Consider the following 27,893-nt stretch of genomic DNA (forward strand, 5'->3'; position numbering starts at 1 on the left):
ATATTGCTTAAACAGTATGTTTTAGTACTTGTAGTTAATACCCAAATTATAAAGTTGAATTATAGGGTATTAATGCCATAATGTGTATTCTAAGGGTGTTTAGCACAAATTTCTCCACTCATAATCACAGGCAGCCTGTCCATTTTGTAAAGTCACAATAAGAGTCATTTCAGGAAATTTATTGTATTTCTTCATCCCTAAATATTTCCAAATTTAAAAGTACCTAGCCCTTCAACACCTACATGTTGCAGGAAAAGAAGTCATGACCAAGGTCAAGTTTTACCTCCAGCCTAAATTAAACCAAATGAATTTATAAATATAGCACTCTAGGGAAGAGATGTATGGTATTTGTTAAGACACCCAGAAATGTAGCATACTATTTCATTAATCTTGCATGTAATACCAGGAAGTCCACCAGTGTACAGAAGTCTTATCTATTTTAATTAACAAACATTTATATAGCATTTATCCTGTTATGGTCATTGTTCTGAGAATTTTATAAATATCCCATTTAACAGTCCTATGACAGAGGTGCCACTATTTTCCCATTTGACCAGTGGGAGAGGCTGCACTTGAGAGAGGTTAAATAATTTTCTCAAGGTCACCATTAGTAAGGGGCAGGTACAGACAAGATCCAAACTCAGGAAAACTACCTCCAGAATTTTTTCTCCCGACTACTGTGCTAGTTTCATTAAATCTAACTCTATGTCAAGAGCCTACCATCGAATTTTACATTCATTCAGTAGATGGAAGATTTAATGGATAAGAACATTTAATGTAGAAGAACAAGACCATCAAAGGTGAATATCTGAACAGGCAGAAGTTTATTTGGCAAGAAACATGGGGTAGAAGTTTGGTTTGTTTTCTATAGAGGATCACTGACCCTCAGCATTAAAAGAGGAAAAGGGCTACATTGAAAAGTAACTTAAATATTCTATGTCTTTACAAAGGTATGAAAGAGGTCTAATTGCCGCCTTTTAAAGTTATGAAAGGATAAAGGTGCAGAATTAAAGTGCTTCTGGCTCCTATATCAATTAGGTACCATTTATTTCAAACTTATTCATAACTTTAGTTTGATTAATCTTTGCCCCTTGTGTAAGTAAATTAGCTTTAGGGAATCAAAGAAAAATGATCTTAGAGAATGTTAATTTGATGCTTTACTGCTGAGGCAGGGTATGGATAGAAATACCAGAGAGAGTGAGCAGAAATGCGTTTTCAATGTGTCTGGGTGGTAACTGTTTAAGTGTCTGCAAAAGCACATTCACGTTCTAGAGTTTTTCATCAATTTGCAGCCAGCATTGTATTGACTGCTGGGAAACAAATAACATATCCACAACCTGTTTCTTTCAACTGTCTCTCAATTTAGTAAGGAAGGCAGTCAAAATACAAAATTAACGTTTATAGGACAACGCGATATATGTCTGGGTACCTAATCCACCACTTGTCAGATGGTATTAGTTCAACTTCAGTGAAAACCTTGCCTTGATTCATACTTTCTTTTAATAGGGTTGATTATTTTAAGCACAACATATAATAGTTTAAAACAAGTAAATATAAGTGAAATAAATATCTAACTAAATAAGAATAATTTTGACATCAATATTTTAAGCTCATCGGCAATTAAAAAAATATTGTTAAGCTAAGAAAAGATGTGTTCCAGTGTAAATAGACAAAAAAAGAGGGTGACAGAATTGAGCCCCAGAGCCAGTCAGAAGTCAGTTGAACCTGAAGGAAAAAATGAAAAATAAAACATAATGACTCAAATGAAGCCAAGTGAAATAAGGTGCGTGAATTGAGACTTTGGGACAGGCAGTTGATAGCAAGGGAGTCATAACTTGCTATTTAACACTTCTGACGGCTGAGCATAAACTGTGATTGTCAGGACTAAGAACATCAACACACACAGCCAAGCACACACACACACTCACATGAAATAAGGGCAAAATAAACAAAGCAAAACTATTAGAAATAAAACTTCATTGATAGGCTGAAAGAATTAGTATAAATGGAAATAGATATATTTTCTGTTATGACCTCTGGTGACACACCTCCCAGATTCATTCCTCTGAAAAACTAGAATGAGGGACATTTTTCTGTCGTTCTCAGTATATCATTGTTTTTACCGTTCATATACTAAGTTAAAAAACAAGAATATTGGAATCGTAAACAGTCTCCATCTGCCTTTTAAAATATCACGCTTATGGACATTAATATATAAATACAAAACATTTTGTGCGAGTAGGAAAAACTCAAGCGTGTGGCCACACTGAGTACTGCACGCCGCACAATTTGCAGCTCTCTGCATCCTTAAACATGCAGACTTTCCGATCTTGGGAAGGCCTGCATGCATGCCGTAGGATATGATAAAGGATTTAATAAACATAAAAGTCACTGCTTCCTCCACCATATTGCACTTGATTACAATCAGCATGTTACAGCCACAGTCTAATTATACAACGTCAGATGTTCCATCAGCTTTTCTAGCAGAGCTCTGCGCTGCATCTGTGGTCACTGGCCCATTGAACATAAATTTGAATTTTTTTAATGTTCAATTTGAATGTGAATTGCACAGTTGATGCTAAACTATACCAGAATTAAAACTCTCTTGCAGATAATTTGTTTGGGGAACTATTTTCAGGATATGATTTCCCAAACATCCCTTGTATTACTCATACAAATAAGTAATACTTTTAAAAAAAGTTTTTTCACTCACATTTTTGGAACTTTAATTCTAAGCTATTAAAGAACACAATAAGGAGTTAAGCACAAGTTCATATTCTTTACTATACTCTTAATAATACTAATTTGCTTGAACAAGAAGTGGGATATCTAAGATAATGGATTTTGATATTCACTCATATGGAAGTCATTGAATATTATGGTGAGTGTTCTTGGCCTTCTCTTGTTCTGTTCTCGTATCTTCTCAGAGGGAACTATTTTCATGAATCACATATGTACACATACAATCCAGATATTTATATATTTAATGAAAAATATGTATCTATTGATTTACTCAACAAATATTTATTGACTCTTTATTGTATGTTGGGTACTGGAAAAATAGCAAGAAACCAAGTGTCTGTGTTTAGAGTGCCTTGGTGAGTGCCCTATATCTGGTTGGTTAGTGACTGTTGATATTTCCCTGGCATATTTATTTTTCTTTCCTTTCAATTTCTGAGTAATTTTAAATTAAGTATACCTCATATAAACAGTGTATGGGTTTTATGTTTTCATTAGAAATCTGTCTGCTAATCAGTCTACTTCCTTTAAAATAGAAATATATTTAAATGCTCTATATTTAAATATTTCGATTTTAAAATGATATTGTAAGCTTTTTATTTAATGTATGTGCCTTTTCACTTATCTTCACTAACTTACCTATTAGACAAACCCCCATTGTTTCTTTTTCTTCATCTATGCCTGTGGCAGGTTCGGGTTTTCCTTTTACCTGTTTGCACTGTTTAAATTTAGAAGTTGAATGTTCTATTTTAACTAGTTTAGTTTTACAAAGCGTGTCTAAAAAGTCTAAAGTAATCAGTTTTTTTACCTGCCTTCATAAAATATAAGAGCATGAGCACTTTCACTATTGTTGTTACTGGCTGACCTCATGAGATCAGACTGAGAGGGTCTGATCAATTATTTTCATTCCCTGTGGTTTCACTTACCACAAGTCTTCCTATTTTTGCAGTTAATACAGTACTTATTTAGACTTACCTTGTTTTCTTCACAGTGGATCATTTCCTCAATTGGTGTGTCATTTGCATTACCTTTTTCACATAGGTTGTTGTCCTTGGGTCTCCGGTATGCCTAAGATTAGGGATTTATACCTGTAGTAATTTATACTTTGCCCTGTTCAGAGGACCTGTGATTTTATCTGTTATTTGTTTTGTTAATTAATTTTCCCTAGTTCCCTGCTTCATGGCTATAACCAAAGCATCTCTGGCTGACCCCCAGCTTTGCACTATTAGTTTCTTTCTTTCTATGCACATGATTCCTCATGAGTAGGGCAGCTAGGATTCCTCCCATGACTTTAGGAGAACACAAGCCAGGAGATGGAGGGTTTCTCTTCCAAATATGAGGAAGCTCCACCTCTCTCAGGGTAATTAGGAGAATCTTCTTGTTGTTTAATACCTTTTGCATTATAATACTTCTAAAGCAAGTTGGCTGCTAAAAGTCTTTCATTAATTCAAAGTTGAATGTAAACAGAAGGAAATAAAATAAAATAATGCACCTTGATTTAGTGGCTTTTATCATGGAATTCTATCAACCTTAAAAACTGATGCTTTACTAAATCTAAGTTTAAGTTTAGTGGCTTCCATTACATAACTGTGAAATTTTGGTTGAGTCACCTAATGTTTCTGAGCGCTAGTACTCTCATCCATAAAATAAAAGAGTGTGCACTAGGATATCTCTGTTTTAATCTGCAAGCTTTAAAATTCTAAGAAATTAAAATTGTATCAGAAATTTCGAAAAAATTTAAATACTTTTCCCGGTCTGATATATTTACATGATAAAAACATATCATAGAATTTCACATGGAAAGGAGGTAGAGGTCATCTGGCTCAAGCCTCTTTTTTAGTAGATGAATATAGTGAAGTTCTATGAAGTTAAATGACCTGTTCATACGGCTTTAGTGAAAAAGTAAGGACTAGGACTTTATCTTTTTAAATCTTATTTAAATATTTTCTTTTATTTTTCAATTACAGTTGATGTACAATATTATTAGTTTCAGGTGTACAACCTAGTGACAATACATTTATATAATTTACAAATTAATCACCCTGATAAATCTAGTCCCCACCTGGCACCATTTATAGTTATTACATATTATTGACTATATTCCCTATGCTGTACTTTGTATACCTATGTCTAATTCTGTAATCACTAATTTGTACTATTAATCCCTTCACCTTTTCAACCATTCTCTCAAAGCCCTTGCTATCTAGCAACCATCAAAAAGTTCTTTGTATCTATTTGTTTTTGTTCTTCCTGTTTATTTATTTAGTTTTTTAGAGTCTACATATAAGTGAAATCATATGGTATTTGCCTGTCTTTGTCTGACTTGTTTCGCCCAGCATAATACCCACCAGGTCCATCTCTGTAGTTTCAGATGGCAAGATTTCATTTTTTATGGTTGAGTAATATTCCATTGTACATGTGCACTACTTCTTTATCCATTCGTCTGTTGATGGACACTTAGGACTTAGGTTGCATTCATATCTGGGCAATCGTAAATAAGACTACAGTGAACATATAAATGTATATGTCTTTTCAATTTAGTGTTTTGAGTTTCTTCAGATAAATACTCAGAATTTGAAAATTGAGTCCTTCTTTGTATCTTGCTATAGCATTTGTTTTAAAATCTATTTGTCTGGTGTAAATATTGCTACTTCATTTTTTTTTTTTTTTTATGTTTCAATTTTTGTGAAATATCTTTTTTATCCCTTTACTTTCAATCTGTGTCTGTCTTTTGATTTGAAATGAGTCTTTTGTAGACAGCATATTAAGGGTCTTATTTCATTATCTATTTAAGCACTATATGCCTTATAATTGGAGCACTAAACCATTTGCATCTAAAGTAATTGTTCATCAATATGTATTATTGCCATTTTATTATTCATAATTTTGATCTTTTTTTTCTTCTTTAATGAAGACCCTTTAACTTTTCTTGTATTGCTGGTCTGGTGTTGATGAACTCCTTTAGCTTTTACCTCTCTGGAAAGTTCTTTATCTGTCCTTCACTTCTAAATGATAGCTTTACTGCATAGAGTAATCTTGGTTTAAGGTCCTTGCTTTTCATCACCAACTATTTCATGCCAATCCCTCCTGATCTACAAAATTTCCATTGAGAAATCAGCTGGAAGTCTTATGGGAGCTCCCTTGTAGTTAAATAACTGCTTTTCTCTTGCTGCTTTTAAGATTCTCTCCTTATCTTTAATGTTTCGCGTTTTAATTATGATGTGTCTTGGTGTGGGGCTCTTTGGGTTCATCTTGTTTGAGACTCTCTGTACTTCCTGGACTTGTATGTCTATTTCCTTCACCAAGTTAGGGGAATTTTTCATCATTATTTTTTAAAATAGGTTTTCAATTCCTTGCTCTCTCTCTTCTCCTTCTGGTATCCCAATGATGTGAATTTTGGTATGCTTAAAGTTGTTTCAGAGGCTCCTCATTTCTTTGTATTCTTTTTTTTTAGTTATTGTATTCTTTACTTCTGACAGGATCTTTTTTATGTTTCATATCTCCACTTTTATGTTTCATATCTCTTTGTTGACATTCTCGCTAATTTTATCTACTCTTCTCCTAACTTCATTGAGCATTTTTATAATCAGTGTTTTGAACTTTGCATCTGGCAGGTTGCTTGTTTCCATTTTGTTTAAGTCTTTTTCTGGAGTGTTGTTCTGTTCTTTTATTTGCTACATGTTTCTTTGTCTCCTCATTTTGGCTGCCTCTTTGTGTTTATTACTATGTATGAAGTAGAGCTACTTTGTCACCTGGTCTTGGTCGAGTGGCCTAATGTAGTAGGTGTCCTATAGGGCCCTTGTCACTCATGTTGGGCACTCAAGATACACCCAAAGTGTGAGTTGTGTTCACCCTCTTATTTTAGTTGAGGCTTGATCACTTTTAGCATGTCAATAGGAGGGAACTTACCCCCAGGCTGGTCAACTACGATGACTGACTGAGACTACTGTGGAGTATCTGGTGTGCAGGGGTTGACCCTATCGAGCAGGACTCATTTAATCAGGGCTCTGGTACCTGCTGCATCTGCCACTTGAGTGTGTTGTTTGTGGAGGTGTTTGAGTCTGAAGCTGTCCACAAGGTGTATTGGCTCCTAGGTGATGCAGGCTAAGAAAAGCCACAGCTTGTGCCCTGCCCAGGGCAACCCAGCATGAGCTACAAAGTGATCTACAGATGGCTAATACTTGTGCTGTGCTTGGAGTTGCCCAGGAGAAGCCAAGCTAAGAACCAAGGCTGGCTGCCACTAGTGCTGTGCCTGGGGCCACTTAGCAAGAGGTACAGGGTATGCAGAAGCCAGATGCTGCTTGTTTGAGAGATTTTTAGGAAAGTACACAACATGAACCAAAACAGACCATTTGTATGGAAAAGCCACTGAAAACAGCTTTAGTGGATTCCCAAGTTAGGTGGGAGAGGGTCTCGGGATCACCAGGGAGGAGGGAACAGTGATAGCCAACTCTGTGGGGAAAGGGCCCAGAAAAGGAACAATGGCCTCTGCCAGCACTTCTGTCTGGGAGAAAATTGCACCGCCAGCTCTCACCCTGATGACAGTCAATTCACTTCCTCCCTGTATGTCCATGGAGCCTTTTGAGCTGCACCCTCAACACTGGAACTCAGAACAAGTGTGTCTGAGTAAGTCCACACATTGGCTCTTTAAGAGGAACTGCCTGGGAGTCCAGCAACATTGTCTCCTTCAGTCTCAATCCCCACTGGTTTTTATAGCCAGAAGTTTTGGTCACTTGTCTACGAGACACTGGATCCCTGGGCTGGGGGTCTGGTGTGGGGCTGGGACGTGTCCTCAGGTGGGACCTCTGCAGCTGAGGTATCCCTCCCTTTTTATATCCACCACATGTGGTTGTGGAACCAGCCTGTTCTGCATCTCTGCCCCTCTTACCAGTCTCCATGTGACTTCTTGATCTCCTTACTGGTAGGACTTATATTCGGTTAGATTTCAGGCTGTCTTAAATGATGGTTGTTGTGTAGTTTCAGTGTAATTTTGATGTGGTTGTGGGAGGATGCAAGTACCGAGTTTATCTATGTCATCATCTTGACTGGAAGCCTACCTTTTCCAGTCTTAATATAATGGTATTTCCTTTGTGCTGTTGTTTCCCATCTTAGGCAATCCCTAAATTGTCTTATAAATGCATATATGCTTATAGTTACCCAATATGTAGATCATATACATTGAAATTCCCATTTACTGTAAGAACTAAGTATATAATTTCCAATTTATGTTAAATGGAACTCTAATATTTCATGAAGCATTTCTTTAGTAGATTTAGGTCTTATGGAAATATTTATTTTTAAAAGTATGTGACATGAATGTTTCTGAACCTAACTCCACTATCTTCTCATATAGTCTCCACTATTCCTTAAAAGGCTGCATTCATCTAGAATCACAAAGAAAGTTAAGAGCACTTATCATTATTGCCTTGCTGCTAAAATATTTTATTTCTTAGACCCTAATAATAAATAGACCAGGGCCAAAGTGAATAATATCATCCTTTTTACTACTTCAACTCAGTCAACTCTTCTGCATTTTTTATACATGGTATAACTTTTGCAATATAAAACTTTTAAAATATTCAGTTTCATAAGAAGTGTGAACCATAGTAAAGCAAAAAACAATAAAAAAAGAGACAGGAACAAAAAATCGTCCATAAGTCACTCTTATGTTCAGAGATTACCACATTCACTTTCTTTGAATAGGTATCCATTTATTTGTACAAAGACTATACATGTATGTGTATTTGTGTATGAGATGTATACATTTATTTTTATATAAGATTCTTACTCAAATGACAACATGGTGAATGTACTGTTGAGAGGTTTTTTCAGTAATACCCTAAGACTTTCCCACCTTTGCATCATAAGTTTATCTTCTATTGCAATCTGTAATGATCAATATCTATATATTTTTGTTCTTTTTTCTATCTTATCCACAAAAATGTAAGTTCTTGGAGAGCAGGGACCTAATGCACCTTTGTCCTTCACTGCTGGCACATTGTAGGGTTTCAATAAATGTTTTTTAAAATGAATATCAAATTGATATATTAAAATAATTTGGGATTCACCCAAGACGTGTAAAGTAAAAACATAACTATATTTTTAATAATAGATGAGCACATATTAGTCATAACCTATCTCTAAAAATATGATACTAGTTTTACTTATATGGAGTTTTAACACATTTAAACATAACAAAAGTTAAGCATATATTTTTAGGCAATGGGAATTATTAAAATAAACTGTCAAAACAAAGTTACAGATAATAGTTATTTTGACATCTCTAATAGAGGACATGGATTTTCTAGTTGTCATTTGGCTTGCAGGCAGTAATTTCATGATAGTGCCCATGTCCTGTATTTCCAGCTTCATCATTATCTTAGAATTTACTTGTTATCAATTTTATTAAAATATCAGCCCACCATTCTGAATATAGAGCTTAGTTACAGTCTCATGTAGTTTTCTTGTTCTCTCATATATTGCTTCATTATGCATATTTGGCTGTCTAAACATGAACATTTTTACAAGCAAAATGCCAGCATAGAGGAACTACACCCAACACCTATTTATACAGAATTTTCAGGATTCTTAATAACTTTTAAGATACATATAGAAAAATTGTCAATGTGCTCAACAAATGACTCTGGGTTTGGTCTTAGAATTTGTTTGAGATAATTTGTTCATTGACTCACTTATTTATGAGTTCATCCTTGGTGGGTGTGAGTGCACATAATTTCTAAAAGCATGCTAAAATACATAATATATGTTGTGATTTTCAGAAAGCCAAGTTACTCTATCAGGAACTTGTGTTTTCATTCTGCCTGAGAAATGCTGATTTCATCATTCAGTGCCTTTACTCATAAACATTTTGTGGCTCCTAAAAAGATGTACTATACAAACTTTCAACAATAATTTATGAAGAAAAGAAAGATTTCCAGCTAGTTTGAAAATAGAATGGGCAGTAAAAAAAAAAAATGCACCTGTAAACAAAGTGCATAAGGATTGTGCAGGATTGTTTCTAAGAAACAATACCCATCCCTTGGGTAATACCAGAGAGTAGCTGGAAGAGCTGTTTTTGCAGAGCAGCAGGAAATAACCATGAAAACAATCCCCAAAACCCTGAATCAGCAGCAATTTTAGTCTATGTTCTTGCAACTTACAAAGAGACTTTTAATAGCACTGTGAATCTACTGTAAGATCCACTTCTCCATCTACTGGCTGAAGGTCAAATTTTAATCTTTATTAGTTAAAAAAATCATGAATTTGTTTTTGTGTGTATGGGCATATGTTTCCCACAATGAACACATTATTAAATAAATGCATAATTTACTCTCTTTGAATTATAATACAGTATGACTCGAAGGATCAATAACTACATCTTGAAAACAATATTAGTGCATTAAAGTGCAAATCAAGCTGACAATTTACATTGTTTTTGAAAGTTGTTAATTTTATTATTATCATGATTAAATACACTTTATAACTTAAAACATAACATATTTGATTTGGCTATTGAGGAATTTCTTAATTTACTGGCATGTAGGTAGGTATTCTCTACTTGTTCTCTTTTACAGGCATTTTGGTATTAAACTCTAGAGAGCCATCATGTTTTTTTGTTCCATCTGTTTTCAAAACAGTACTCAAACGGACAGATGATATTACCTAGAGAATCTTAAAACTATGACTTAGAAATCTCATTAGGAATTAATAGAACCCAAAAATGTAATGTTAACCACAATTTAGCAGGTCAACTGAGTAGGAAGAGTTGTTTAGAAGTCTGGAAATGGTGTTGAATAAATGAGAACATAAGGCAGACATTCCCTACAGCAAATCTTAGTTCCTAAGAATTTTACAAACCTCATTAGAGTCTTTCAACTACTAGATGTTTTTACAAATTTCCAGTGCATGTTACATCTCACCTGTCCTAAATGATACATCCTTGTGTTCTCACTAATCCTAAGTGTCTAACACTGTTGGTTGTCATTATGAGTGCCCTCATTGCCAACACAAAGAACTCCTGCATTTGCAGAACTATTCTTCACAGAAATAGGACCGTGCCAACTCCACTTATTTCGCTTATTTCTCCCATCCCACTGAGGTGCTTTACTGATCATTTCTTATAATTTCTTATCACCACTTTATAATAATTATCTAGAAGGCCATGGTATGCACCCCTGCTGGAAATTGTTATAACAGGTTTTAAAAATATTTTTTCTGTTTATGTGGCTATAACATGATTACTAATTAACACAACAGTGTCTCTACAGTCAAGCCTTGTCCATTTACAGTCAACATTTCCATCCCCATGTATCTATTGTACTCCTCACCCCAGCAGGTACATATGCAATAGAAATGATGAATAAAATAGTGAAAATCATCAGCGCATGCTTTTGTAATTTTTAAATAGCATTGGATCCAAACAGAAATATTTGTTATTGTGAAAACTAAATATTTTAAAGGAAATTATTAACAAAATAAATACCCCCATATGCATGTAATATCTGTTTTTCAGTATTATCCACATAATAACAGACCATTTCTTTTGTCCTTAAATACCATCTTCTAATTCGTGTCCACTAACCCCTGGGTGACTGAGACTGTGGGTGGTTAGAAATAAGTGTAAGAGGAGGACACACTGGTTATGCTATAATGTCCAAAGTCAAAATATGCCAGCCACGACCTGTGGGATGAATCTGTTCCCTCTCTGGAGGTACCTTCTGTCCCCTGGCTTCATGGAGCATTTTTAGAGGCGTGTCACTGCATTTACCAACTACTCCAGGGTGCTTTTCTCACACCTGCTCTTTTACACTGACATCACTTATCTTTGGGCTTCTGTGTGGTGTAGTTTTAAAGCTACTGCCAAGTCCTAGTTTGCACCCAAGTCCCCCAGGCCTGCCACCACTTCTGTTCCTCCCGGCCTTTCTGCAGGTGTGCACTCGAGAGTCTCAGATCTCCCTCTTGAAACTGCCCATGGCGTTACCCCTGCGTTACCCCACAGGGTGCTGCCTACTGCACGTCACCAGCAAACACTTTTGCTGTTCCGAGAACTCACTTTCATTTCCATGAGTCTGAAAGAATACAGCTGTTTGTACTGTACTCATGGGCCATAGATTTCACACCATTAAGTAGCTAAAAGAGTAAACCTTAAAAGTTCTCATCACAAGAAAATAAATTTTTGTAACTATATAGTGACGATGGTAACTAGACTAACCGTGGTGATCATTTCACAGTGTATACAAATATTGAACCATTTGTTGTAAACCTGAAACAAATATAATGTTATATGCCAATTATACCTCAGTTTAAAAAAAGATGCATATGCAATTATTTTTTCTTAAGTATTGCTACTACAAGAGTGGCTGGCTGGGGCTTGATAAAACAAGTAACTGCCATGAACTATTTCCTGCATAAGGCTCTCAGGCTCTGGTCCTGTGATTAGATTATCATGTCAGAATTTTTTTTGCCTATAGCCCTTGCCCCAGTATCCTTCTGAGGCCCACCATCATACAAGCCCAGGAAGATTTCTTCATATATGTGAATTTCATTTAGTCAGATCCCTGGACTGCTCCCTTTAAGGTTTTCCTCAATCCCTGTATAAAACAGTGGGTACTGATCTTGAAGAGAAGGGGTGGAAACTTCCATGCACAATGCTTGCTAAAACATAATTATTTTTATTAAGTTAAAATTGTCGTATACATGTTTAGCTGCCATGAAATTCTCTACAAGATGGGTTCTTTAATCACTGATGAGTAAACCAGAGGCTGACTTGTAAAGTTTACCACCAGAGTGTAAAATGATTTTCAACATACACCCTGATAAGCACTATCACAGAAAAGATGCATGTTCCATGAAAATAATGCTAGTGGAGGGGCTACTTTAGATGTTCAGCAGGGGCAGAGAAGGCCTTTTTGAGACAGTTTTTTTGAGTCAGTGAAGAGTAAAGATTTTCCAGATAAAGGAAATAATTGTAAATATCTGCGAATACAATAAAACCTTTGACTTATTTAAAGAATTAAAATAATAAATAAGTGCCTAACGCAAAGTGAGTGAAAGGGCGCAATGGAACACAGTGAAGTTGGTTCATGGGCTCTAGGGATAAGAGTGTCTGTGAAGATGTTCATTGTAACAAAAAATATATTGCAACTGGAAGAAAATAGAGCATAGTTTAACCCTATTTACCTATGAAAATTTTTAATTAAGACTTTATATTTTAAAGCAGTTTCATCTTCACAGCAAAATTGAGGGGAGTGTACTGAGATTTCCCATGTACTCCTTGATCCTTTCCCCAACAGGCACAGGCTCATCCATTAGCAACACTCACCACCAGAGCCGTGCCTTTGTTATAGTAGATGAACCTACATGGGCATATCCTATCTACCCAAAGTCCATAATTTACATTACGGTTCACTCTGAGTGTTGCACATTCCATGGGTTTGGGCAAATACATGATGACATGTATCCACCATTATTGTATCATACAGGATACTTTGACTGACCTAAAAACCCTCCATGCTCTCTGCCTATCCATCCGTACTTCCCCTACCCTCTAATCTGGCAATTGCTGACATTTTTATTGTGTCTGTAGTTTTGCTTTTTTCAGAATTCCATACAATTGGAATTATACAGTATGTAGTCTTTCCAATTGACTTATTTCACTTAGTAATGTGCATATAAGGTGTCTCTATCTTTCTTAGTGCTGAATAATATCCCATTGTCTGGATGTACCACAGTTTATCCATTCACCTACAGAAGGACATCTTGTTTGCGTTCATGTTCTGGCAATTATGAATAAAGCTGTTATAAATATTGTATGCAGGTCTTAATGTAGATAAATACCAAAAATTGTGATTGCTGGATCATATGGTAATATTATGATAAATTTTATGAGAAACGACCAAAATGTTCCTCAAAGTTGCCATACCATTTTGCATTTTCAGCAGCAGGGAGTGAGACATTATTGCTCCATATCCTTGTCAGCATTTGTAGTTATCAGTGTTCTGGATTTTGGCCATTCTAATATGTGTGTCATGTACCTCATTTTTGCTTTAATCTACATTTCCTTGATTTGGTGACATATGACGTAAAGCACATTTTCACTTTCATTTGCCACTTGTGAGCTTACTTTGCTGAGATGCCTGTTAAGGTCTTTTGACCATTTTAAATGGTTTGTTTGCTTATTGTTGAGTTTTAAGAGTTCTTTGTATATTTTGGATAACAGTCCTTAAACAGATGTGTTTTTTGCAAATATTTTCTTCCAATCTTTGGATTTTACTCTGATTCTCTTGACATCAATGTTCTCAGAAGTTTTTAATCTTAAAGAAGTCCAGCTTATCAACTTTTTCCTCATGAAATGTTCCTTCAGTGTTGTATCTAACAAGCCATTTCCTTAGCCAGGGTTTTCTAGGTTTTCTCCTATGATATCATCTAGGAGTTTTATAGTTTTCTGTTTTGTGTTCGTGTCTGTGATCCATTTTGGGTTTTTTTGTATGTGTGAAGGGTGTAGTTTTGCCTATAGATTCATGTATTTTTTTACATGTGAATGTTAAGTTGTTCTAGCACCATTTGTTGGAAAGACTGTCTTTGTTCTATTGAATTGCCTTTGCTCCTTTGTCAAAGATCAGTTGACTGTAGTTATGGGGGTTTATTTCTGAGCTCTCTATTCTGTCCCAATAATCTGTCAGTTCTTTCAATAATACCACAGTGTCTTGATTACTATTGCTTTATAGTAAGTTTTGAAGTCAGATAGTATCAGTTCTCCAACTGTGTTCTTTGCTTCAATATTACATTGGCTATTCTGGGTCTTTTGACTCTTTACCATAGAATTTTAAAATAATTTCTTGGAGTCAAATATAGAACCATGCTATATTAAAGCTAAGACTGCTCAGAAAATAATTTACAGTTGTTTTGTATACTTTAGGTATATTATAAAATGAATAAAGTCTAATTTCATAGTTATATTTAGTCATTCCCAGTCCACTCTTTCACACATGAGATTAAAATGTTTGTTAATTGAACCTGATGTATAACTATGTATACTACCTAAAGAACACTTTTATTTATTCTAGATAGGTCTCAAATGAGCATTAATAATTGGTGACTGTGACTGTGACAGGCCAAATGTTGGCATCTAATTAGTATCCTACGTATAGAGATGATATAAATTGAAAACACAAGGTAATGAAAAATTTTAAGACCACAGTAGGGAATGGCTAAAAGAACTAAAGAGCTAAATCACAATAGAGAATATAAATAACTAATAAGTTTGTTTTTAAAAACTCAAACTCAGTAGTAAAGAAAAGCAAATTAAAACCATGTTTTTTAAGTTTTAAAAAGATAATTCTGCATGCTCTCAGGATAAAGGAAATTCTCTTCTCCTTTGAATTGTATTTTAAACCATTTTTAGACAGCAGGTTTGCAATTTATGTCATGAGCCATAAAAATGTTTTTCTAACCTTCTATCCAAGATAACAAGATATATGCATAGATTTATACATAAAGATCAGCATCATTTTAGGTCCTGTATGGTTATTTATCAACATTATGGAGAATGTTTCAGAAGTTTATAAGATAGTTTCAGAAGAAAAGAAAGTTGAAACAGTGAGAGATTTGAGGCGATTAAGGAGTCTTTGAAAGAGTACTTTCAAAAAATCCGGAAAGTGTGGCTCGTACTTCTAAGGCAATATTTTCAAACTTTAAAGTTTTTATGAATCATCTTGAGATCTTGTTAAAAGCAAATTCTGATTCAATATGTCTGGGTGGAACCTAAGATCCTGTGTCTCTAACAAGCTCCCAGGCGGTGCTGAGGCTGCTGCTTCTCACTACATTTGGTAACAAGGTCTGGAGAACATTTAAAGGGGGAGGGCTGTAAGATTACCTCTTATGCTTACAAGCTATTTCTTTTCATAATTGAACAGTAATTGATGCATAATTTTTGTTGTACAGAGAATATGAGTCAGAGACTTTTTTTTTGAGTTAAAATAATATGAAATCATAGCGTATAATTCATACCTACTTGTTGAGCTTTTTCCAGGTGGCCTCTTTAGCGATCCCATGGCTGTCGTGCCCACAGGCACACATAAGCAACAACTTTGGAGACATCCGCATTCATTAATGAGATGACATTTGCCACATTTGTATTAAATATTTTGAGTTCACTTTCATTTACAGGGGAATCAGTGGCAAGGAAAAATAGTTCAGGAAAGAAGTTGCAGAAAGTGCAAGTCTTTAATGTAATAAAGTGTAATGGAGAAGCTTGTCAGAGAAGGATTCCTGGGGAGAGGGGTTGGAGGGTGGAGGGAGACGTTACAGCGAGTGAAATGGTGTAAAAACAAGATCACTTGACCACCAAGAAATAGACTGTAAAATTTATATATGAAAGTGAATGTTTATCAATTATAGACTAGTTCACGTTCTCCTGTCAACCCCAAACCACGAAGACTGTGCTGACGAGTGCCATCATTGTACAGAAGCTTTATTTTAAGACTTTGAAGAATCCTGACATTTGCGGAGGCTTTGGAAAGAAAAGGGGGAACCAATAGTAAAAGACTTTACTATTTTACCTCATCACTTTTAAGACGGCCTCTCAGAAACATTTACATTCACTATAAAATTGCATCCCTTTGCTCAAAGAAAATTATTGGAAATTAATCAAAATTTTAGTCACAAATGAATAATTAGAGTCAATTATATAGCTAAATCAATGGCCTCAGTGTTAATTGTAATTTGAATGTATATCACAGGTATTTTTTTTTGTTTTTGAAATATCCTTCAGTCAATATTTATAACTTGTTTTTTTTTATTAGGCTAGCAAAGAAAAATAAAGTTGGTATTCTCTCACTGAAGCAGCCATTGCTAAAATGCTAATTTCAAAACCATTTCGTCTAACAATTGTTATTAAAATTTAGTTGGTAATGACATGTTTACTCTTAATCTCACATGAATTGCCAGGCCGCTCCCTCATGCTGCCGCAGATTCTCTCTGTTACATATTGTTCTCAGAGACAACGGGTTAATGTGCAGGGTATCGAAAAAATGTATGCTCACTGGCACAGCTGATAGCTCACTTTTGAAAATGAAATGCATTTTAATAAACATTGCCTTTATAATTATTCAAAGTGCGTGCATACATTTTTTGGGACATCTTATTTTTGTAGATTTAATATTCTTAAAGAATATAAAACATATGGTTCCTCATTCACAGTAACTGAATCTTGATATTGCAAATGCGGACCAAAAAAAAAAAAAAGCTCCTGAGAATACTGCATGACCCAGGAATTAGACACAATCATTAAACAACGCTTGCGGACTCCTGCAAGTACAGCAGGCCACCACCAGGCCTCTTGACCCTTCACTGGAGGCATCGCCAAAAGGGGCCGAGGCTGCCAACTAACATTTCAGTGGACATTCTGTGGAAGAATTAACCTAATGCTATGAGATTACTTCTTTATTATCTGGCACTAAGCAATTAAGTAGCTTTTTTATTTTTAGAGCACTTTATTACCGTTAAGAAATTACTATTCACTGCTCCTTGTGTGTTAAGTAGTCCTACGCATTTTACATGAAAAATTACCGAGATTAAAAGATGTATTCACTTGCCATACCTAAAAATGAACCCCATAAAGGGAATTAAAACTTGCTGCAATTTAATAGTATCTTTGGAAAGATAACTTGCTCCCTTGTGGGGTGTTTTGTTTTTCTATAACGGGAAGTCTTCTTTTCGCTGTGGCTTAAAGCCATGGTCCACTGAAATGAACATGCTCCCACTCATATGTTCTGTAGTGACAGCTGACAAGTATGCGTCTACTTAAAAACAAACTAAGAGGACAGGGCTCTGCAGGGGCCATTCCCCAGGCATATATACCATGAAGTATCATATATCCTGAATGATGTAGTCTAAAGCTGAAACGTTTTTGAGGAATAATATTTTTTAAATTAGTTCTATCTGTAAGTCAGTAAATGTTTGATATGATTCTGAGAACATGATCATCTATATTTACATATGTTGTCTATGAGATTTTAATGACTACTATTTAAAAATGCAAACTATTTGCATTAAATTAAATGTTGGCCAATATTAGTACTATGCATGGAACGGAATTTAAGTGTATTTTTATGTGCAAACAGTATTCAATAACTTTCTTTATTTGCTATGGAATTCTGCTAGACCAGGAAATTAATATGGCCCAATTATCAGAGATTACGAAGCATTTTATTATTCACTTATTTTCTGCTGAATTTTTAAACTATAAAATGTAAGTAGAATCCTCACACCTCCCAAGTTTTACCACCTTTTCCTTTTCTCTTTGTTCTTGTCTGACATATTTTCAAAATAAAATAAAAAGCTCCAAATTAACAAGTGAGCATATATTTTTAGAAAGTTAATATTTAGAGATGTCAAAAGATTGTTTTACCTTTGAAATATCTGGAAAAAATTATCGTTTGAATTTTTATGCATTTAAACATTTTCTGTTTAATTATGATTTGATTCTGCACTGGATTTTCACTAGAAAACTGTAGAACATTGAGATCAAGTGTCATGGTCTCCTACACAGATATATTTAAGTTGATTTTAAAAAGTATATACTATATGTTCAATATATACATAAAGACATATATACATAAACACATACATATATAAACTCATATATATAAACAAATATATACATTATATATACACATATGTGCAGAGATACTTAAACAGATATACACATATATAAACAAATACACACACCACACACACATATGTTAGTAATTATACTTCCCTTGATCTCTATATAACTAACTGTACAAAGATGTGGAAATGAGAGGTATGCAATTATTGCATCTTTTAGGAAAATACGATCAAGTTGGGGAGCCATTACACTTTAATATCATAATTAAACCAAAATTAAGACACTTTAGTTGGGAGATAGACAGAAATGGAGAAAGAGAGACAGAAAGAGGGAAGAAATATGGCATCTGTCTCAGCTAGTCACTGAAGTATTATTTAAGGAGGAAGCATCATTTGACCTGAATTAGGAAGTACCATACTTTAAAAAAAGGGCATGAAAACTCTTTCAGGTAGCATTAAATATCCTAATCATGATCAGGGTAGCCAAGCTATAACATTAAGCCCCAGCCTACGTGTTTTCTACTTCACAATTTTGCTTATCCCATTCAAGTCCTCTTTGATCAATAAATCAACAAACGTATTTTGAAATCTTATTTTGTGTTTAAAACTATATCAGGTATTCTAGAGAAGACAAACACTAAATGCTTTTCTTTAAAGAGTTACGAATCTAGTTGACAGCTAACGGGCCAACATGCTCAGGCAGTGGGAAGCCAAATCTCAATGCAAATGGCTTCACAGATTCCTACTGCAGAAGTTCAAGATCTAAGCCAGTAGTGTTTTTGAACATTATCACAACTACATTTTAATTTGGAAGTGTATCAGGAGAATGGAGCTTTACCCTCACTGCTTCTCTGTAGGTAATGTACATATAGCAGATAGAAAACTATATTTAGTTTCAGTGGAAGATACAACATAGCTTGGCAAAGATTCAGCAGTACTACAAATTTAAGAATTTCTATTAGTGACATTGTAGAATAGAATGCATTTGGAACTCTGATTCCTCATGCTTTCCAATGTTTTATGTATGCATTCTCTTTCCTGCACCCTTTTTTTCCTTATAATTTCCTGAATCTACTTCTTCAGTTTGGAAAGCAGCCTACATTAATGGTTTAATATATGTTAATGTCATGGTATGCTCATTACTGAGATTAGAGTTTTACAGTAGTATTAATCTATTTATGAATATAAGATTAGAAGAGTCAATTTAACTCAAGATACTTGTATCCCTGTAATCCACTGGAGATATGTCAATTCCCGTAGTCTTTAAATGTCATATCATAAAAATCTTTTGTTTTAAAATTTATTTTGTTACTATGAACAATATTCATAAAATAGGATCGATTATTTTGTGTGTGTGTGTGTGTGTGTGTGTGTGTGATGAGCCTACATTTCATCATTTAAAACAATTGACCTCTACAGTTTTCTAAAGTGAGTTCATCATTATAAAATTTTCTGCAAAAGGCATCTCCTAAGATTTTTTAAAACACTTTATATGATTAGATTGTTGTGTTACCATGCTAGCAGATAAGAAGGTATGTTTGCTAGCACTTCTCCTCAGGTACATTAAGTTAACTGAGCAGATTGTGGCCTTTGCAAAGTGATCTTTTGCTTGTAAAATCCCAACCACACTGAACAACAAACTTTCACCAGAAATGGATGGAGGAACAACCTTGGTTATCTCTGGCAACCTCGGGTTCATCCAGAAAAATCTGAAATTTCTTGAAAATTGACCTCAATATGCTGTTGATCAGATTTGATTCACCTCAGGCACGTGGTTCTACTGAGAAAGGAATCAGCACAAGCAGATGGACCTCTCTGGGCTCACCTTCATAGGTGATTAAAAATGTGTTGCTAAGACATATGCCTATCAAATATTTTGACATTTCTATATGGCAACACATTCCATCAGTTTATGACCCTAGTAATAAAGATGTGGTTGCCTTACACACCTGCTCTAGACTACCCTAATGGACATGATTTTGTATTATGAAATAGCTTTTTTTCTTTTAAGAAAATTTTAACAAAATAAATACCATATTTTCAATATGTAAGTTAGGATAATCAAACACCCTTCTCTTTGTGACCAACTGCATTTCTGCATTACAGCTTTTTCCCTTACATGCTTGGACATTACTCACATCATAAAAAAGCTAACAACCTTTTTCCTTTCTTTTCCAGTCAATGCCATAGTTTTGACTATATTAAGTGATAATGTTACCAATCCTTTATTTTAATATGATAGTGCCGCCCATCTGGTAGTGGTATGGGTTGCATTTTTAATTTGCAGTCACTGATCCTCTCAGGCACTTTCTATTATTCTCATGATCATGAACAGAATTTTATGAGACAGATGCGTGGACCAAGTGGCAAAGTTAAACAAGGTTTATATGATAGAATTTATGAAGCCCCAATTGTGCCAATTAGGTAACTTGAGTAGATGGCATAATGCACAATTAATTATTTTATGATCATTTTATTAATGAGAGTTGTTTTTCTGCAAAGATTATGAAACAAATAATTGTTTCTAAATCAGACAAAGGAATTGGCTTTGTATATTGCTATTAACATTTTTATAATTAATAAGAAAAACTTTTAGGCACATAAATGAATTAATGTGGCTGCAACTGCAGTTATTTGCTTATATTATGCCAATAATTAGAGTAATTGTTACAAAAAATAAATTTAAGAAGAGTTCATTTTATTTGTTTGAATGCAGTTATTTTTAAGGTTGTCATAAATATTCTTTATTTCAGCCATCATTTATTGATTATCTGTAAGGGCTGGCATTAGTCCATATATGGTACCTTTGTGCAAGCTAGAAAAAGGTACACCTCTAGGAAGGGACAGTCCTGTTCCAAGGATCAGTGCTAGCAAGCAGTGCTGGAATTAAACCATCTTGGACTGGAATAATGGGGAGGATTCAATATGGGCAGATGTATTTAAATGCCAAAGAAAGAACATAATCAATGGAGGAGCATCCTTGGATTCCTGAAGAAAAGGAAGCTTCAGGAATGATCTGGAAAACCAGGCTTTGTCATAAAGAAGAGTGCTTCTTCCAATTTAATAAAAGGAAGAAAGATAGAGGGGTGATGGTAAGCCATGGTAGGTGGGAAAGATTCATGGTAGGTGGGACAATGAAGGAAGTCTTTGCTGAAGGATATGACAAAAGTGGGGGACCAGGGGCTGAGACTCTTCATGCACAGGGACATCAATATCACCTCTGGAATTAGCAGAAATGGGGGCAGCAGGAATATAAGACTTCACAGGATGGCAGAAACTGCTAAGGTATTAGTAAAAGAAAGGTGTTAGAGCAACGTTGCTTCTGGGTTTGTTTCTCAAAGAAATGGATAAAAAAGTAGAGGTAATTGATTTGCTTGCTCATTTACTCACACATTCATAAAATAAAGGTGTGTCAGAGTTTTAAGTATGTCACTGAAAAACTTCCAAACTTGAGGATTCACTATGTGGGACAGAAAAAGGGGAAAATAGCTGCAAAGAAAAAAGGAAAAAAAAAAAAAGTCAAGTTTCCAATAAGATCAGGAGGCAAGGGGATAAGTTTGAAAAGATCTTGTGGCTAAAGACACATTCACAGATCACATTCTCATTTCGAGAATATTTCCTGGCTCTTTTCCTTTTCATTTAAGATAATAAACAGCAGTGGCTAATAAGTAACCAATAGATTGGCTTTTCATACTTTCGACAATCCTTCATAAAGAATTGGTAAATATTAAGGTGTCAAAAATAAATTATTAGGCTATGTTGAATAATTAAGCATGACTTTTAATTCTGCTGGCACTGGGTACAATTCTATATCTGAGAACACATTAAAGATAATCAATGTTGAATACAGTATTCTGTGCAATACGACAGTGAGTGACCATGGAGAATAAAGTAGCTGAGCCATTTAGAAGACATGGCTGGTAATCAGCACAGAGCCTCAGAAATCATTTCCTATGGGAATATCCTGATGAAAATTTGATGTCCATTTCCGGCCCTGCCCTGGTGAGCTACTGCACAAGGTCTGACTTTACTAGCATTGCAGCTGTTGTATAAATTGCAGGATTATTTAGTTAGATCTATGCAAATTAACTTCTAACATTATATACATTTTGAGAAATGCCTTAAAATCATTTTTTAAAAAGTACTGTTTCCTCTCTAATTTAAAATGCAATAAAGCTGATTAAATTTATTAGATTTTTACATTCTGGCTGCCTTGTTTTGGAAATGCATAGCAACTGTGGTTTACTTATTTTATCTTGGGGTTCTTCTCATCATTAGGATAAAACATTTAAACATAGATGACTCAGTTAATCAAAGTTTGCCGTCATTTTACTGTGTATGTATAAGCAAGGTAAATAAAAGTAATCTATGTTACAGGAGATTCTAATGAAACAAGCAAGTGGTATTTAACAGGCTTAAAATGCAATTTCTGTTCTTAGAAATGGTTTTCTTCAAAATAAAAGTTATTTGTTTCACTGCAAGTTTCTCATCAATTTGTCTGACATATTAGTTATTATACATTTATAAAAAACATAGGCAGATTTATTTATTATATGTACATTATATAAAAAAAGGGTTGTTTGGGTTTTTTACATTAAACTTTGTAAATCAATCAGGCAGAATCTTCCAAGTTAATGGGGGTCTGTTGGGAGCCACCTTTAGCTATAAATTCAGAAATGTAAGCCTCAATGGAAATTGTTTCTTTTCAGAAATTTCTTGGTCTTTGGCAAGTGGCAACAACACACACACACACAACCTGTAAAAATAAGGTATAAATTAGAAAATATACGAGTAATTTTATCTTTCAATTACTAGAAGCACATTTGTGTACCCAGTCTATTAATATTAATTATTAGAGAAATTTTAAATCATTGAAATCACTTCAAGGATTTAACATTACTCATTTCAGAGTAAGGAAATTAAAGAAATGGAAGTTTGTGGCAGGATTCAGTGATGCTGAAGGATAAACAGGGAATTCTGCCTCATAAAACAAGAAGATAAAAATATGGCCAAGGAATAACTTTTCAGGTGGGAATATGCGACTACTCTTTAGAAGTACAAAGATATTTTCACTCACCTTCATTGCTTTTGAATTTCTGCTTGAACCAAAAGCAGACCACCTGGAGCTATGAGATGCAATGAAGGGGAAAAATGAAGTTAATTGAGTAATCTACCCATTTAGTTTTTCCTATTTCAAAAATTACCTCCTCATACGTTTTAATCAAAAATACTCTAAGACTAATTCTAAGTTACAATACTAAATAAATAATATTTAAAATAAATTAATAGAAATTATTTCAAATTTTCCTCATTATAATGTATTTTATGGTATTTATAAACTGTTAATAATTCAAAATATGAAAACCTTTAAGACTCTTGAAATTGAAAACTATGGTTTTTAAATAAAATTTTTAATATATTTATGACTTTTTTAAAGTATACTATTCTAAACTAGAAGCAAGTATAAATATGGATAATTATCTTACTATCATTATAATAATAATCCTCTCTTTATTTGATCCTCAGTACCTTGTAAAATAGATGAGTTAAGTATTTCTATTTTCATTTACATGTCCCAAAAATTAAACTCTGTTCAAGTACTTGGCAGAATTGCTGAGAACATTTATAGATTTCCAAATGATTGAATTTTAATTCTTCTCATAATTACTGTGTAAGTGTTCTGTAAACTGCAAAGTGCTATGCAAATATTGGCTACTATTATTAGATAGGCTCCTTCAAAGTTATCGTCCAAGAAAATATGAAAAATATATATGCTCTAGTACATATCTATAGTTCAGGAAGGCACATGTTTTGTACTGTACTTCCTGTAGGGAGCTCATTGGTATCCACATACTCACCTTAGTCACCAATGCAGAGTCTGTTACTCTGGCTGCCATGCAGTTTCAAGAAAGTTAAGGAAAATCTGGACTATTTGTCAAGAGTTTTTCAAAATATAGTTCCAGACATCCTAGATTTTTAGGGCAGAATAATTTGTGTTCTCAATTTTGTATATTTTTATGGTGATCTCTTGATTGATTCTGTCATTTTTATTTTATACTTCATTTGCACTGGGTCTCGCAGGTCACAATATATTTTACATACTTTATTTCAATTGATCCCCCCAGCAACCAATTTTGATATTATGAGATGATGGACACAGTCTGATGGTTCTGTTTGCAGACTTGATTAACTACCACTACTTTTAGAGACAGGCCCATTATTTCTGACGGTCCTGAGTGCAACTAAACCAAGCCTATAAGACTTCTGGGTTTCCAAAGGCATAAGAAACAGTTTAGAAGATGGCATAACTATTCTCAAGAATACTGTGTCATGCATAGCACATCTCAGCCAAAAGAAATCTTGTTAAAATAAAATTCCTCAAAATTTGATTCTCACATGCTTAGAGCAAAGGGCTCATTTTGATGAATCACTGTGAAATACATGTTAAATATAAAAGATTTAATTTAGTGATGAAAACATTACCAAATGTGGAAATATCCATATATTTATAATAGTATGTCACCATTAAGTAGAACAAACAACAAAGATTATGCTTCTTTTTAAAGTGAGCTTTCCTATTTGAAGAATTTTTTTTAGCAGGGAAGTAACATGATCACTTATTTTTCTTTAAAAATCCCTCTAGCTGATATATTAAAAATGGATTGAAAGTTTTTAGAAATTACAGTTGAGAGACCAATTAAGAGGCTTGTTAGTCATCCGATAAAAGATAATGGTGGCATGAACTCTGATTGCAGCAGTGGAGGTAAAGAGAAGTGGACAGATTCAACACATATTTGGAATTAAATTCATGAGAAGTTACTCTGAGATTTTAGTGAGCAAAAGAGAATACGTGTTTAAACTGATCTCCTTGGTCAAACAATTTTTGAATTGGTGTCAGGTACTGAACTGAGCCAGTCTTAGTAAAGTACAGACTTTCTGTTGTTGCTTGAGAAGTTGTGAAGGCCTCTGATATGCATTGCATGATTCTGGCTTCACTGGGCACTGTGTGCTTTGCCCTCCCTTTACTTTCCAAAGTAGTTGATACAAAAACATGGAATGGCATCTAGCCTAGTAGCCACTACAGAAATGGGGAAATTACTTTATGGCGGGATGGTACTGCCAATTGAAGGAAGGAAGGAAGGAAGGAAGGAAGGAAGGAAGGAAGGAAGGGAGGGAGGGAGGGAGGGAGGGAGGAAAGAGGAAAGAGGAAAGAGGAAAGAGGAAAGAGGAAAGAGGAAGGAGGAAGGAGGAAAGAGGAAAGAGGAAGGAAGGAATAAACAGTACTCAAAGCATTACTACTAATATATATTTTTAAATATGTTTTTATTGATTTCAGAGAGAGGAAGGGAGAGGAAAAGAGACATAGAAACATCAATGATGAGAGAGTCATTGATCGGCTGCCTCCTGCACGCCCCCTGTTGGGGGTCAAGCCCGCAACCCGGGCCTGTGCCCTGACGGGGAACCAAACAGATCTGGATCATAGGTCGATGCTCAGCCCTGCGCCAGCGCCAGCGCCAGCCGGGCACTACTTCACATTTTATTTGAAGGAGTTCACATAGATATATTTCATAACCATAGGGCAGCTAAGTTTTCTAACCATCATGGATGTACTTGTGTGCACTGAGGAGGGCTCATTCTAGGGCAGGACAGTTCTTGCAGTTTAGGAAACATTTTTGGAGAATATCACACAACAGCTATGGAACATGCAATGCAGAAAGGTGCCCAGACCTGGGAGAGTGCGAACTGTCATTGATTTACACAGTAATATAAAAAGAATAAAAATTAAGACAAACTAGATGATTAAATAGAGGTGTTAGCATTTGAAGAAGCACATACCGCATGCCTGTGATGATCAGGTGGAGATAAGGGAAAGGAGAGGTAGAAGGAACAGCATGAGTGATGAGTTAATTTTTTTTAAAAAGTGAAGGTTATGTTTAGGTTAAAACTCTTCCATTTTGGCTGGACCATGGGATGACTTTAGGGATGCATTTGTGTGCAGAAGACATTACCATAATAAATTTTGGCCCCAGGCAATATGCAACTCAAATGTCCAAAAATATAATAATAATTAAACAGATTAGGAGGTTTATTTGGGTAAATGGCCCATAGCGGACTTTCCCTCAGAAAGGGGGAAGGAACAAACAGGTAGACATTTCTGTTTGGACAGACACTAGAATGCTGGAAATCTTGTTCAATTTCACCATGAGCATCTCTAGCTTTATTAGTGCCATTGGAATAATAAATTTGATTATGGTGATAACAAAAAAAAAAGCTCATTGAAGGTTTTTGAGCAATTCAAAACATTTTTCAAAGTATTTTTTTTCAGTGGTTACAGGCTATAAATGGGTACATTTACTATCTTCAGAATTTCTATTGTTCTAACCGTAATCTTATATTATCTTTTTAACTTTAGTGTTCTTTCTCTTGTCTCACTTTGTTTATCTGTCTGTTTATTTCTCTCAGACATACAGTTTAGGATAAAAAATTATAGGTGAGATAAAACTCAATATAGTTGAATAATTACAGATGATATGGAAATCAATATGAATAAATGATGGATTGACTTGTTTTAAAGTAACAACTATGGAACCCTTAAAGGAATTAATATAGCATGCAGTAAACTAGAAAGGTTATGCAGAGTGTATTCAGTATATTTATTGGACAAATAAACATGAAATTAATATTTATAGCCAGTTAACATGTATTGTTTGAAAAATAGGAACTTAAATAGTATAAAAAAGAGCAGATAAAATAATGTAGTCATTTTTATTATTGGAAAATTTAGTTGAATCTTTTTGTTTCCTTTTACAATCTGCACCTGACTTAATACTCTCCATAGAACTTATTTATTTATTTTTTACTATATAATTAATTTTAATGTCCAGAATTTATAATACGAGGGCCAGAGCTTCCTCCCACACTCAAGCTTATAAAATCTTAACTGGCTTGTGAAGCCAGTAGGGATACTTCTTTTTATCTAATTTGGTTTCTGGGAAGACTTCATTCAAATCCTCAATGGTCGCCTGATCAAATGGAATTATGTTCCTCATCTTCTCCAGCTCCTTCTAGTATTGCTCAGCCCTGCTCTTTGAGAGAGACAAAAACTCAGCACAACTTTTCACATCTTCTTTTTGTTCAGCATCCACCAGGCACTGTATTTATCCTCTGGCACAGGAACCTTCAGGGCATTAAACGTCTTCTCAGAGTCATCTACCAAGCCGGCCTTCACTACATCGGCCTTGCAGTAAGCCCAGTCGATGGCAGGTGGCTTCTCAGGTCGAGTAGCCAACCTGGAGAGAGAGTCTCATTCCAGGATTTCAGGGTGTTAGCAATGGCCTTTTGGTTTTGGGGTATGATCTCCCCAAAAGCTACCCAGTCAATGGTTTTAGAGCAAGTTTTCACCCAGCCATCTTGAGATCCTTCACCGACCCTGGCGGCCCCTCCATAGAACTTATTGATCATGTATTTTCTTATGCACTTTTACACCTTCCTGGTGAGTTTTGGATGTGATATTTCCTGGATAAAAATCTTAAATGTTGTCATTT

The 27,893-nt window shown here is 34.8% G+C and overlaps 1 protein-coding gene and 1 pseudogene across 2 annotated transcripts in view; one reads left to right on the forward strand and one right to left on the reverse strand.

Moving 5' to 3' along the window:
- Positions 1-27,893, forward strand: part of GALNTL6 (polypeptide N-acetylgalactosaminyltransferase like 6) — a 755,171-nt gene that overhangs the window by 188,759 nt on the left and 538,519 nt on the right. The window lies entirely within an intron of this gene.
- On the reverse strand, positions 27,276-27,758 carry LOC107527516 (ATP synthase peripheral stalk subunit d, mitochondrial pseudogene; annotated as a pseudogene).

The sequence above is a fragment of the Miniopterus natalensis genome, chromosome 4 (genome assembly GCF_054644295.1).
Source record: "Miniopterus natalensis isolate mMinNat1 chromosome 4, mMinNat1.hap1, whole genome shotgun sequence".
NCBI lineage: Eukaryota > Metazoa > Chordata > Mammalia > Chiroptera > Miniopteridae > Miniopterus > Miniopterus natalensis.